The sequence below is a fragment of the Podarcis bocagei genome (assembly GCF_964188305.1).
Source record: "Podarcis bocagei genome assembly, chromosome: 9".
Classification (NCBI taxonomy): domain Eukaryota; kingdom Metazoa; phylum Chordata; class Lepidosauria; order Squamata; family Lacertidae; genus Podarcis; species Podarcis bocagei.
Genome location: NC_138134.1, coordinates 44,489,395 through 44,502,352, shown reverse-complemented (window position 1 = coordinate 44,502,352; position 12,958 = coordinate 44,489,395). Strand labels below are relative to the sequence as shown.

The following is a 12,958-nucleotide window of genomic DNA, read 5'->3' as shown; positions in this document are numbered from 1 at the left end:
ACCTCTTCTATATTCTTCTAAACATGAAGTCAGGCACTTACTGGTTTGCTGCTATTCTCCACCCAAGTTGCTGAGGGATTGTACCAACAAGGGGGACAAGGTATCACCAGAGCTCTCCATGGTGTCAATCTCTGCTCAAAACAAAGGATCTCTCTTGCTACCTCCCTGAGCAAGCATTAGAGTGTGAAGGACATTCCACTGGTTCCATCTGGGAATTGCAAACTTCGCCTCAGTTGTTCTGCTAGTATCTGGAACTCCTTACACAGAGTTGGAAGCATAAACTTCGATTCTTTTCTAAAAAATAAAGAAATCTCACAACTATATTTCAAAAGCGAACTTCTTATTATCCCTGGAGATGAGAAGTAAACAAGTGGCAAAAAAAAACCCCTTGGGGTCAGATTGGATCACTCTATAAACATGCTGACCCAGTGTGCTGCAGCTTCAAACAAGGCAAATTCCATGTTAGGGATCATTAGAATGGAACCGGCAAAGAACTGCCAGCATCACAATGTCTTAAAAAAATATATGTGGTGTGACCACACTTGAACCCTGTGCGCATTTCTGATTGTCTCAACTCTAAAAGGCCATGGTATGGGGAAAGTCAATATGGAGAACTTTTTAGTCCTTTCTCATAATACTAGAATTTGGCGATGTCTAATAAAGCTGAACAGTGAGAGATTCAGGAGGGCAGGGGTGTGTGTGTGTGGAAACTATCTGCTTTCTCCATGCATAATTTTATAACCCACCCCTGATTTATATCCTGGGGTCAACAGAACTTAGCCAGCCTGGGAAGCCAGCCAAAACATGTGCTCAACTCCTGCCCACTCCTGCCTGCAGAGGGAAGAGGCAGGGTCCTCTGGCATTATGCTGAGCTCAAGGCCCAATGTTACTGGGGTGGGCGTGGCAGGGGGTAAACCCCTGACCACCTCCACAGCAAAGCAGAGCCCATCCCCACTGCACTAAGCCTCAACCATTCAGAAATCATCAAGAAGTTTCTTAAGTTTCCAATGCTGCATTCAGAGATTTCTGTATATTTGAAGGGAAAAAAGGTGCAAGCAGATTTGCACACTATCTGAGACAGAGGGAGAGGAGCTGGTGCAAAGAATTAATGCAGTTGCAATTCTATTGATGATACTCAACATGTATGAATGTATGTATGCAGTGCTTTTTTATGGGGGGGGGTATGCAGGGGTACGCATACCCCTAAACATTTTGTGAATCTAAGTTTGGCCTCATTGGGGGCAGTATTTCAATAAGTGTAGGAAAATGAGAGTATCCCTAAACATTTTTTAATAAAAAAGCACTGCATGTATGTATGTATGTATGTATGTATGTATGTATGTATTTAAAAAAGCATATGCTTGCACCTCATTAAAATGTATGAACTTCTCTGTGCTGAATTCCCGCACTGTTCCAGTAAAACCTTGTTTGTTGCGTTTAAAAGGAAGGAAGCAATACAAGCATGCGCACAGACTCAGGCCTTAAATATAAATACCAGTAGGTTTCAATATGCTGAACAGTCACAATGGATTTAGAATCACTATGGTAGGCAGATGGGTCAGTTTTCTACTTTCTGCCCACTCTCTCAGTACAGGGTGAATTCATTGCTGGTTTGGATCTTAACTAGCTGCATAGCCATCACTTTGCGCATGGACAGGCCGAAGATGCTAAACACATGGGCTTCATTCACCATTTTGTACCCACTTGGAAGTCTTTTTGAAAATGTTCCCATGGGTACAAACAAATAGGGACATTTTATCTGAATGAATCTGCTTGCCCAAAGCAAGATGGATCGCCACCAAATAAAGACAGGCAGGGGCTATTTCATGAGAAGAAGGGTGTGAAAAGAGGCCATACTGAACTTTTACAACTCCTAGCTCTTTCTTCTCAAGCATCTCCCCTCAGATTGCTTTTTACCAAAATGAGATCTGCTGGGGGTGGGGGAAAAAGGCTCAGGGGAAGGTTGTGGTAGGATACTAGTACAGGAATTAAGGTAAAAGGTAAAGGTAAAGGACCCCTGGATGGATAAGTCCAGTCAAAGGCAACTATGGGGTTGAAGCACTCACCTCGCTTTCAGGCTGAGGGAGCCGGCATTTGTTCGCAGACAGCTTCCCAGGTCATGTGGCCAGCATGACTAAACCACTTCTGGCGCAATGTGATGGAAACCAGAGCACAAGGAAACACAATTTACCTTCCCATCACAGTGGTACCTACCGTATTTATCGCATCTCTAGTACAGGAAGTATTGCCCTTCTTGTCCACCACTTCCCCCCTTTAAAGCACCCCTCGCTCATATTCCCTTAACACCAGTTGTGCATGACCTATGTTCTAACATGGGTTGTGGTTGAAACTCTTATACACTGATACATTGCAGAGATGTGAAGTCTTTGGCTTGGACCCTCAATTGATCCTTCACTCACTCACTCACTCACTCACTCACTCACTCACTCACTCAAAGATGGGTCAGTTTTCTACTTTCTGCCCACTCTCTCCTATAACTGCCCACCAATTGATATTTCCCATACCATTCCCAAGGGCCACCCAGTTTCCAGGAGCAGATTTCTGGGTAGGGTGGGGTAACATGAATCTGCAAAGGGAGGAGGCAGCGGCAGGAAAGGCATCTCCCATGAAAGTGTCCCACTCACTGAAAGAAAGGCTGGACCCAAGCCATTGTTTTTAATGCAAGAACTTGTGCAGTCCTGCACAGAAGTGAAGTCCAGGCCATCCTAGCTTCCACCGAAGCATTATCTTAAACTATTCATGTTTTGCACAACTATTCAGAAGTGCTAGAGTAATGCCAATGTGTTCCCCGAAAGTCTAGAAGCAGCCATTCTGAGAAATTGTGTGTGTGTGTAAAAATATCACCCACCGCCTTCACTGGCCACTGCAAAAGGAAAGGAAAGAACGAGGAGTTTTGCTCTTACTGGCTGGTGACTCGTAGCCTGATGCTGCTTTGGTTGGAATCCTGTTATTTTATTATCACCATATTTACGACTACCCAGGGAAAGCGCTATCACAGCTTTGTGGCTTTCACAAGCAGCTGTCCTACTGTGCCCCCGCAGCCAGCAAGCCAACGCCAACCCTAAGTGCTAGGCTTTTTACAGCAATTCCACATCTAACCTGAGAGATATGGAGCATGTTGAGTCATGCATTGAGCTAAAGAGATATTAGCTAATTGAAACGGTACCACCTGAGCTCTGAGTGGTAGCCATTACAATTGCTCTCGGCTCTCCCCTCTCCCTTTCTCCCTCATCTGTCTGTTCCATCTTCGGCTCTCTTTTTTTGTTGCTCTCGGCTCCTCCCAAATCCATATATTTTGCCTCTTTGCACGCCAAAAAAGCACTGTCTGGTTTCTAACTGCTCCTGAACGATTAAAGCTGAACCAACAACAAAGCAAAGGTGTCATGAAGACCTATTATTTGTGCCTTGCGTGGTGCTCTTTCCTTCGGTTCACAGCCCCACCTCTATGCAGGTATCTCCCCCTCTCCTTCCTCACAGTGGAATAAGGGGGTTAATGACCTCCACCAGCTGAGCTACCTGAAGTGGTGCACAGCCAGAAAGGGTTATCTCTCTCTCTCTCTCTCTCTCTCTCTCTCTCTCTCTCTCTCTCCTCCCCACCCTCTGCCTAAGAAGCAGTTTTCTCTCACAGAGCAATTACCACGAATGATTTATGTGACCAGTCAAGAAGGCCTGGCAAGGTTCTTATTTCATCTATGAAAGAAAGAAAGGAAGGAAGAAGAAGGGAGGAAAAAGGAACTCTGCTGGAATTTTATCAGGGAGCTCAGATTAAATTGACAGCTGCCTTTGGTTTTGTTCTTGGAAGACCTTCTCTTTTGGAGGTATGCAGTCTGTTTGGAAATGGGAAAAGAACAAGGAGTTTACTTCTTTTAAAATGAAAACACCCCTTCCAAAAGAGAGAGAGAAATCTATCCTTCTTCCTTGACTTTTTCCCCACACACGTTTTAAGGGGAGCTGTTTTTTAAAAAGCCGACAACTGAGAACGATCCTGGAACCCATCAGCCCGAAAGAACATTTTCTTTCACTCGACTGGAGCCACCAAGGCAACAGCTTTGACTCTCTGGTACCAGTAGTGTCGGTTAAGGGCCGGGGGAAGGAGAATGATGCAGCCTCTGTCTGGGCGAGAGAACAATCCCTGAATTCAGTTTGAAAACGCAACTTCAGACCACCACACAAGGAGAGAGGCAGACAGACTCCGCCACAGAGACAAATAGGAGCAGGAACGCAGAGAGACAGATAGGCTGAACACACACAGCCTCGCTTTGAGGCACTCAAAACCCTGCCTACAGAGATACACAAAGGCAGAAACGGCTAGGCAGAAATCCAAACACAGAGAGGGATAGAGAGAAGTCAGTGTTGTTGTACTAGCCCGAAATGTGCCAACAGGCTTCTCACAAAGACACACAGCCAAAACCTACTTCCAACCTTCCTTACAGACACACACACACACACACACACACACACACACACACACGAAAAAGGAATCCAAAGCACCATTTACACAGCCAGACACTACAGGTGCTATGCCACCTTTGAGACTTCTTCTGCACTGGGGGCAGGTTTATGCCCTCTAATTTTGATTTTCTTTGGTAAATTATGGGGGGTTACAGAATTCCGTAGATTTATCCTACTAGAAATTTATAAATCACTGCTGAAGAAAAATATAATGCCACTGCTATTTGCCCACCATGAGTGGTTTTTAATTATGCAGCAGTGGAGTAAGCAAGTACCCATTTTTAAAGGTTTTGTCTTTTTACTCAGAACTATGTGTGTGTGTGTAGGGGGGTGTCATTCAGTTTGCATTTCCATATGAACCTACTTAATTTGCACTTCCTCAACCGATAGGGCAAATGAAACACAAATTATCCTTCAATACACAAACTTCTCCAAAGTTTTCCAACCAAGAAGTGTGCTTAAAAAAAATAAGCACGTATTAGTGAAAACAATATACAAAGCTACAATATACAAAGGTACCTCGGGTTAAGTACTTAATTCATTCCGGAGGTCCGTTCTTAACCTGAAGCACCACTTTAGCTAATGGGGCCTCCCACTGCCACTGCTGCACAATTTCTGTTCGCATCCTGAAGCAAAGTTCTTAACCCGAGGTAATATTTCTGGGTTAGCGGAGTCTGTAACCTGAAGCATATGTAACCTGAAGCATATGTAACTCGAGTTACCACTGTAATGACAATCCTTGAACAAATGCATATATTAGGCATTATGTACAAAAAATGTATATATTGGGAGAAATTCATATGCATTTTAATGCAAATTTCTTTCAGAAAAAAAACCCAGATTGATGTAGCAAATGGGGCAAACTGAACTTAAGATGAGTAACTGAGAGAAACCTCAACTGACAGGTTTGTACATCCCTGCTAAAAACTCAGAGGTTATCTATTTTAGAAGGGCAGCAATGCTTTGGCAGTGAAGAAGTTCCTTATCTAGTAGACAGTTCGGTTTAGCTAAAGTTAATACCTCTTTGTGTGTTAGATGGAGAGGACCACCAGAACGGTGTAGAAGCAGTGGCGGTGCTTACTTCTTACTCTTCCCCACTACTCAACTTTTTTTAAAAAAAAACCTTTTATGGTACAACATGTCCCTCATATACTGCTTCCAACTGTGCAGGCACAGCATAGCCATAATGGTTTCCAGGCAGTCTCTCATCTAGATACGGATCAGGCCTGCTTAGAAAATACGTTATGTACAAACACAATTGCATTTCAAAAAGCCAATTAGAATGGTGGTTCCTTGTTGTAGAGTACTACCCAAATTATTCTATGAATTCTGAATTCATCCAGACTTTAGAACCACTTCATAATCACTTAAAATAGAAACTGTTTTATGTATTATTGCAATAAGCTATGTGAGTAGGTGATGATCTCTAGCCGCCCCCACAAAAAAAAGTTACAGATAGGGAATGGTAGCTATGGGATAATGCCTTGTCAAAGGTCTATACAGTATAGCTAAGAAAGGTTCATATTCACAACTAATTCAGTAGATCACACTGTCTGCCATCAAAGCAGAATTATGATCTCTCTCTCATAATGCCAAAAGATCAGGGTAATCAAATCACGAACCTCCCAGGACCACAGGTACTAAACCTTAACGGGAAGGTTAATTCGTTCCACAATCAACAGCATGTATGACAACAAAATGCTCTATACAGTCACAGCTTCTTGCTGTTGCATCTTCAAGGCTTGGAAAGTATAAATTCCTAAATGCTGGGATCCATATTTAGCAGCTAGCACTGTGTTTTAAGGCAATAGCTGGGGAAAGAAAACCCAACAGGTCAATATTTTCAATACTGGAAATATTAGTAATCATTTATGAATCATACTTTTCCTATTCATTGTTCTTATGAAAAGATTCGAAGTATTCTTGTTTTATTGGTGAGGAGTTGAAGCTGACAGTGGCAGCCACCTACTAAGTCCATGGCTCAACAGCCAAATAAAACAGGACCCTAACCCAGATTTTAGGAAAACAGGTAACAGCAACGAGCAAAATGTTACAAACAGATTGTTATTAAATGAATGGTTAGAACAACTCTCATCCTTTGGGAGGGGGCTGTGTTACATTTGTGATCCCCTTCCCCCCTTTCTAATCCTTAAAAAGGAGCCAAGATGTAAGGCCCAGAAAGTGTGAGTCATACAGCAGGAAAATCAGTTGGGGGAGGAGGAGGAGATCTAGATAAAAATAGAGAGACATGTTGATTGCATTGTTACTGCTTCAATTAAACTCAGACGCACCAGCTTGATGAGTCATCAGCAATGACAAGGGGGCACTGAAAACAAGAGACTGAAACATATAACCAGTTGCCAACCCCATTAAATCTAGAGACAGAGGGGGAAGCCAGCAGTAAACTCCCAAGTCAGTAGGCTGCAGTCAGATGAGAAAAAGTCAGAGATCTGATGTGATCCCAGAGCCCATGTTTTCAAACAAGGGAAAACAAAGGGGGTGGGGAGAGCAAAGGGTAAGGATGGCACTGAAAGACCTACTGCCTTTCTTTAAGAACAAACATTTTGAGAACCATTGATAAATCACCGATAATGCTTAGCACACCAAATGGAATTCAAGGGAATCTAATCATAACCTGTTAAAGAGGTGAAAAGGACAATTAATGAAATCAATGGAGGTTGTGAGTGCACAGCTGGCTTCAGTGTAATGCACCTCTAAGGCCTGAAGGAGAAAGTCCAAGCACAAAGAACAGTTTGCAAGAAACTGGGGTATGAACCACAAATCTGTATTTTGAATTATATACAGTGCAAAGGCCCATGGATTTTTATATTCTTAAAAAGGCAAAACGTAGCAAGCAAGGAAGTGCAGTTTAAACATCCAGGCAAATATTCCAAAGAATACATTTTGCTGGCACATAACTAAGCACGAACAAAGCAGGCTCAGGTAAGTCTTACGCACAGCAAAATTTGCCAGGTCTCCAAATTCACCAGAGAGTAAAGAAAACCCTGAGGAAGGCAGCATAATCTGTTACCAGAATAACAGATTGAGGCTGCACTGCAGTCCACAAGATTGGTTCTCTTGATATATGGTAGCAGCTTTGTAACAAGATTTAACATGAATAAAAACCTATTTTGTAGGGTACCGCATCTTGAGTCTCAAAGCCCTCCAGCCAGCCCACAAAAACAAACAGCAGAAACCAAAGGATGCTCAGGGTTTAGACCAGCAGAAGAGTAAATAGGTTATTGGACACAATGACTCATAAACAACAACAAACGCGAGTGGTGTAGAATTCGGGAGAAAATCATCTTACAAGCAGACTATGGAGTCTGCTCATTCCATCAAAACCATTGTACAATGCCTGCCAGATGGAGAAACACTGACTGGAATAATCTATCTGAAGAAGTGTGCATGCACACGAAAGCTCATACCAAGAACTAACTTAGTTGGTCTTTAAGGTGCTACTGGAAGGAATTTTTTTATTTTGACTATGGCAGACCAACACGACTACCTATCTGTAACTGGAATAATGTATGTTTCAAGCCCCCTATAGATATACTAGCAGCACAGAGACTTCTACAATTGCAGCACATATATTTCAGCTCAGGAATAATTTCTGAATAGGTGTGGCTGGACCTATTAATCATTTCCTGGGGACAGTTGGAGACATTACATAGAGGAGGGGCTGTAGCTTAATGGCAGAGCCCACCCTTGATGTGAAAGAAGGTCACAGGATCAAACCTTGGCATTTTCTGAGGGGAAGTACCACTTTCCGTCGAAAGATTTTGGAAACCTGCCAGCTAATACTGAGATGGACCAATAGTGACCCGCTTATAAGGCGACTTCCTGTGAAGCAAGGCTCTGGTTGTGAGTGTATACTAGTGAGTACAAATGTACATAATTTGAGTTGTGAAGCTGCACTCACCACATCTGGTTCAAAAGCACATTTTTTTTCTTTCCAGGGCTGAGCTTGGAGGAAAACAGTTCTGCAAGTTTGCAGCAGAAGTGGGCTGTGCACAGTATTGTTTGGATGCAACCAGTGTAGTCACAGGAAACACCTCCTCTCCTCTCTAGAGAAGGTTTTCAGCCATGTTAAGATTGTGTTCTGGTTTGTTTTTTATATGAAGGGCTAATACAGAGCACTGCCCCAGAGGAGGAAAGCAAGAAAAGACTGCTTCTCTTTCTCCTTGTTCTTGTCACCACTGCTCACTTGTTTGTAGATGGCAGCAACATAAAGGGGAAACAGTAGGGCTAGGGGGCTCTGGGGATCAGTAAGGGGCCCCTGCGCAGGAACATGGGCCTGAGAAGGTGCCAAACAATGCCTGACCCCTGAATTAGCAGCAATGCAGTTTAAGTGTTTCATATAAATATAAAGCAAGAAGAACAATTTATGAGATGTATGAATGCTTAAAGGTAAAGGGACCCCTGACCATTAGGTCCAGTCGTGGCCGACTCTGGGGTTGTGGCGCTCATCTCGCTTTATTGGCCGAGGGAGCCGGCGTACAGCTTCTGGTCATGTGGCCAGCATGACTAAGCCGCTTCTGGCGAACCAGAGCAGCGCACGGAAACGCCATTTACCTTCCCGCCAAAGCGGTACCTATTTATCTACTTGCACTTTGACGTGCTTTCAAACTGCTAGGTTGGCAGGAGCAGGGACTAAGCAATGGGAGCTCACCCCGTCGTGGGGATTCGAACTGCCGACCTTCTGACTGGCAAGTCCTAGGCTCTGTGATTTAACCCACAGAAGCAACCTAAAAAGATGTTTAGCCAGGAATTATAAAGGTCACGCCTTGCCATTTAAACCAGGGATGGGGAACTTGTGGCCCTCCGGGTGTTGTTGAACTACAACTCCCAACATCCCTGGACTGTTGGCCACCAGGTTAGAATTGATGGAAACTGGATAGCAACAACATCTGCAGGGCCACAGTTTCCCCCCTCTTGATTTTAACTTTGCTTGCAGGCATACCAAGATAGCACTCCTTTAGTGGGTGAAATTCTGTACAACCCTTGGGACACAGTAATCATTACCTTAGATTTGAAGTTGTTAGGAAAGGAAAAAGACTTGGCAAAGGATGAGAGCAAATGAACTTTGAAAGTCCTCAGACTCACTGTTTGCACATACACGGTTCTGTATCCAAGGTTCACAGTCTTTCTGGTAGCTATTCAACAAAACATTTACTCTGCCAATTGGGACTGCATTCATTAAACCTATGTTTAGTTTGTAAGTATCAGAGCAGGCTGTTCAAATAAATAACCTACCAAATTGTTTCCCTTCCCCCTTTTAATGCTATCTTTTGCTATTTATGATGATGTGAGACTCATTCACACTGCAAGGGTGGGAAGACGCTGTGCCACCTGTCAGGAAGAATATTTGGGAAGAGGTCCATATCCTTTGGCCCACTGCATGAGGATCATGCCATATATGGTATAGCGAGGTAATTTAAGTTATTCTGCAGCATTTGCTATGATTCCCAGCCACAATACATTTAAAGCAGTAGAGTGTGGCACATCCCCTTACCTGTGGTGGGAACATAGATCCAGGCACTCATTAAAGAGCCTGTTTCCTTAGAGCAGGGAGGACTAGCAATTTGCCAGTGTACAACAGTTCAAAGATCTGTACAGCAGCAAGTTTGCAGCAACAATGACCTATCTCCTAAAAACCCAAGCCAAACAGTGAATACGAAACTGATTCATAGTATGTAAGTATCTTAGCAACAAGCCAGGTAAAATACCTTTGGACCCAACTCTCTGTAAGAAGGTGTGATTTCCCTGCTCATTCTGTGTGACTTTAGGACAAATGGTTTTGAATGCAAGCCCACTCAACATTAATTAAGATATTGAGTCTATCATGTTCAAGAGTAAAGAGCTGTCCACTCTGCTTAGCAACCCCCCCCCCCCCGCAGTTTATGATACCACAATCTAGGGCAAGGAGTGAGAGAGAAATAACCTATCATAGCAAACGAAAGTTGCAGGACATTCCTACACAGATATATGTGTTTTATCTAAACGTCAAGTACAGTATACAGTGGTGCCTTGCAAGCCGAAATTAATTCGTTCCGCGAGTTTTTTCGTCTAGCGAATTTTTCGTCTTGCGAAGCACGGTGTCGGAAAAGTTTTGGAAAAGCTTCAAAAATCACCAAAAACCTCAAAAAAGGCTACCACACCGCGTTCTATGAGTTGCTCCTCGAAGTCAAGTCGCAACTGTATTAACGGTGTTAAGAAAAAGGAAACAAACTTGCAAAAAACGCAAGACGTTTTCGTCTTGCAAAGCAAGCCCATAGGGAAATTCGTCTTGCGAAGCAGCTCAAAAACCACAAAACCCTTTCGTCTAGCGAGTTTTTCGTCTTGCGAGGCATTCGTCTTGTGGGGCACCACTGTAGTTTCTCATTGCATGCTCAGCTTGCTTATGGATCCTGAATAACAGGGCCTACTTGCCACTAGTACCTCTTTGGGACATTATACTCTACAAATCCAGGTTCAGACATAATGGATTATGATTATGAATGAGCTTCAAAGCTCTCTCCATGCTCCATGGGCTAATTTGCTCCCTCGGGTCATGGTTTCCATAAACCTTTGCTTCCGTCCAGAATTGAACCATGGTTTCCAATTTAAAATTTGGAGACATGCTATATTTTCCTACTTTGGATATCAGGGCAGATTATGACCTGCTCAGATGAGGAAAGGAAGTTGGAATTGCGGTGCATGAGGGCAGGAGAGGAGCGGGAAGCTTGCATGCCCAAACCTCATTCATGACAAAGTAGTGGCTATCACCTTTGTAGTGTGTGCCATTTCAGTTCCAAGTATGACATTCACTTCTCTCTTTTGATGTAACCACAAATTATGTAAACATGCTGGAAACCACAACCAATCTGACAACTTTGCTAAGGGCGTATGCCATTGTATTCCATGTAAAGTCTGAAAATGACAGCACATTGGAAAGGAGATTTTGGGTGAACATATGCATGTGCTAATTTGTGTTTCTTCAGGTACAATGAAATATAAATTTAGACTTCATATTTAATATCACAGAAATTTCTTTGGTGAGTTTTGTATGATAATAGAGCTGGCTTACTACCACGTCACATTATGAATTCTTTGCCTTCTTAACGGGCCAGTTCACACATCACCTTTCTGGGCTGTTTATCTGCTCCCTGCAAGGCAACAGCCCATGGCTACAGATCATGGTTTGTTGGGAGTAGAACAAATAATGACCCCTGGTTTGGATGTCATGCTAATTCAGGGATCATGGCTTGTTCCTTCCACATGCTAGCTGGGAGGTGCAAAAGAGAAAGGTATAGTAATGGAGGAAACCATTAACTATGGTTTACCGTGACATGAATGGGGCTACTGTAAAACAAGCAGAATAACTGGAGGGTATCAGAATGCTGAAGGTTGTATGAATGAAGTGAGACACCCCCATTCCACTCCTCGGTCAACCTTGTTGGGGTCATCTAATCAAGAACACCCCAATTAGTGAAAGGTGGCCAATAAGACATCCCAGAGAAGCCTCTATCCCCAACAGGTACTTCAACATCATTAGCAGTTCACTTTCTTAAACCTTCCGGCAGGCCCCTAGGCTTATCCCCTCATGCAAAGCATCTCAGCCCTCCCCCTTTGTGTCTGCTCATCAAATTAATGAAGCACATCTAGAGTGAAAGGTCTTGGAGTAGAAGAGAGCAGCTTAACAGTGATTCGACACAATCCCCTTTCCTGCCTCTGCCTCCTCCTTCTCTTTCTTATAATATAAAGAAAGCACAACTTCCTCTCTCAAATGAGGTGGGGGAAGGGTAATAAGAGGAAGCCTAGTTATTCCCTGCAGAAGGAGATGTCTGTTTACGTTCTCTGACAGATTATTTGCATATTAAAAATGCCTGGCTCCTTTGCGGCCAAGGATTTACCAGTGCCACATTTCCAACAGAGCACAGACTATCAACTCTCAACTTCAGGTAGCTTTGACCTTCCTCTTTCAATGCTCCTTTCAGGTCAATGGAGCATGCTTGGAACCCAACCACATGCCCCCCCCCATACCCACACATGCAGAGAGATTCTCAGAGGTCTTTGGGGGTGAGTGCAATCTTTGCTGTAAGGGACGGGTGCCTCTTGTACAGACTGCTTTGACAAAATATAGAAATGGCAACGAAGCCCCATTAGGGATTTTCCATTCACTGATATCTGGAGAGGCAATTTCGACTTTTCAGAAGAAACACATAAACATCTCTTATCACATCACTGACCTAAATATAGACAATTACTTCAAGCCAAGGAGAGACTGGAGGAAAAGTCATACTCCTCAATCTCCAAATGCGGTGGAGCTGCTCAAGCAGAGTGTGGCAAAGAAAGGCAATAGATAACCAGTCATGTGAATGGAGAAAGAGAAATTCACGTTCTAGAATGATTGTTTCTCATGGGCCATTACTCTCCTCCCAAAAAAATAAAATAAATCTATTCTCATTTGCACTGGGAGTCCTGTTCCTAGGTGAAATTAAAA

The 12,958-nt window shown here is 43.3% G+C and overlaps 1 protein-coding gene across 3 annotated transcripts in view; it reads right to left on the bottom strand.

The window, feature by feature from the left end:
- MAML3 (mastermind like transcriptional coactivator 3) overlaps positions 1-12,958 on the bottom strand; it is a 274,501-nt gene that overhangs the window by 53,137 nt on the left and 208,406 nt on the right. The window lies entirely within an intron of this gene.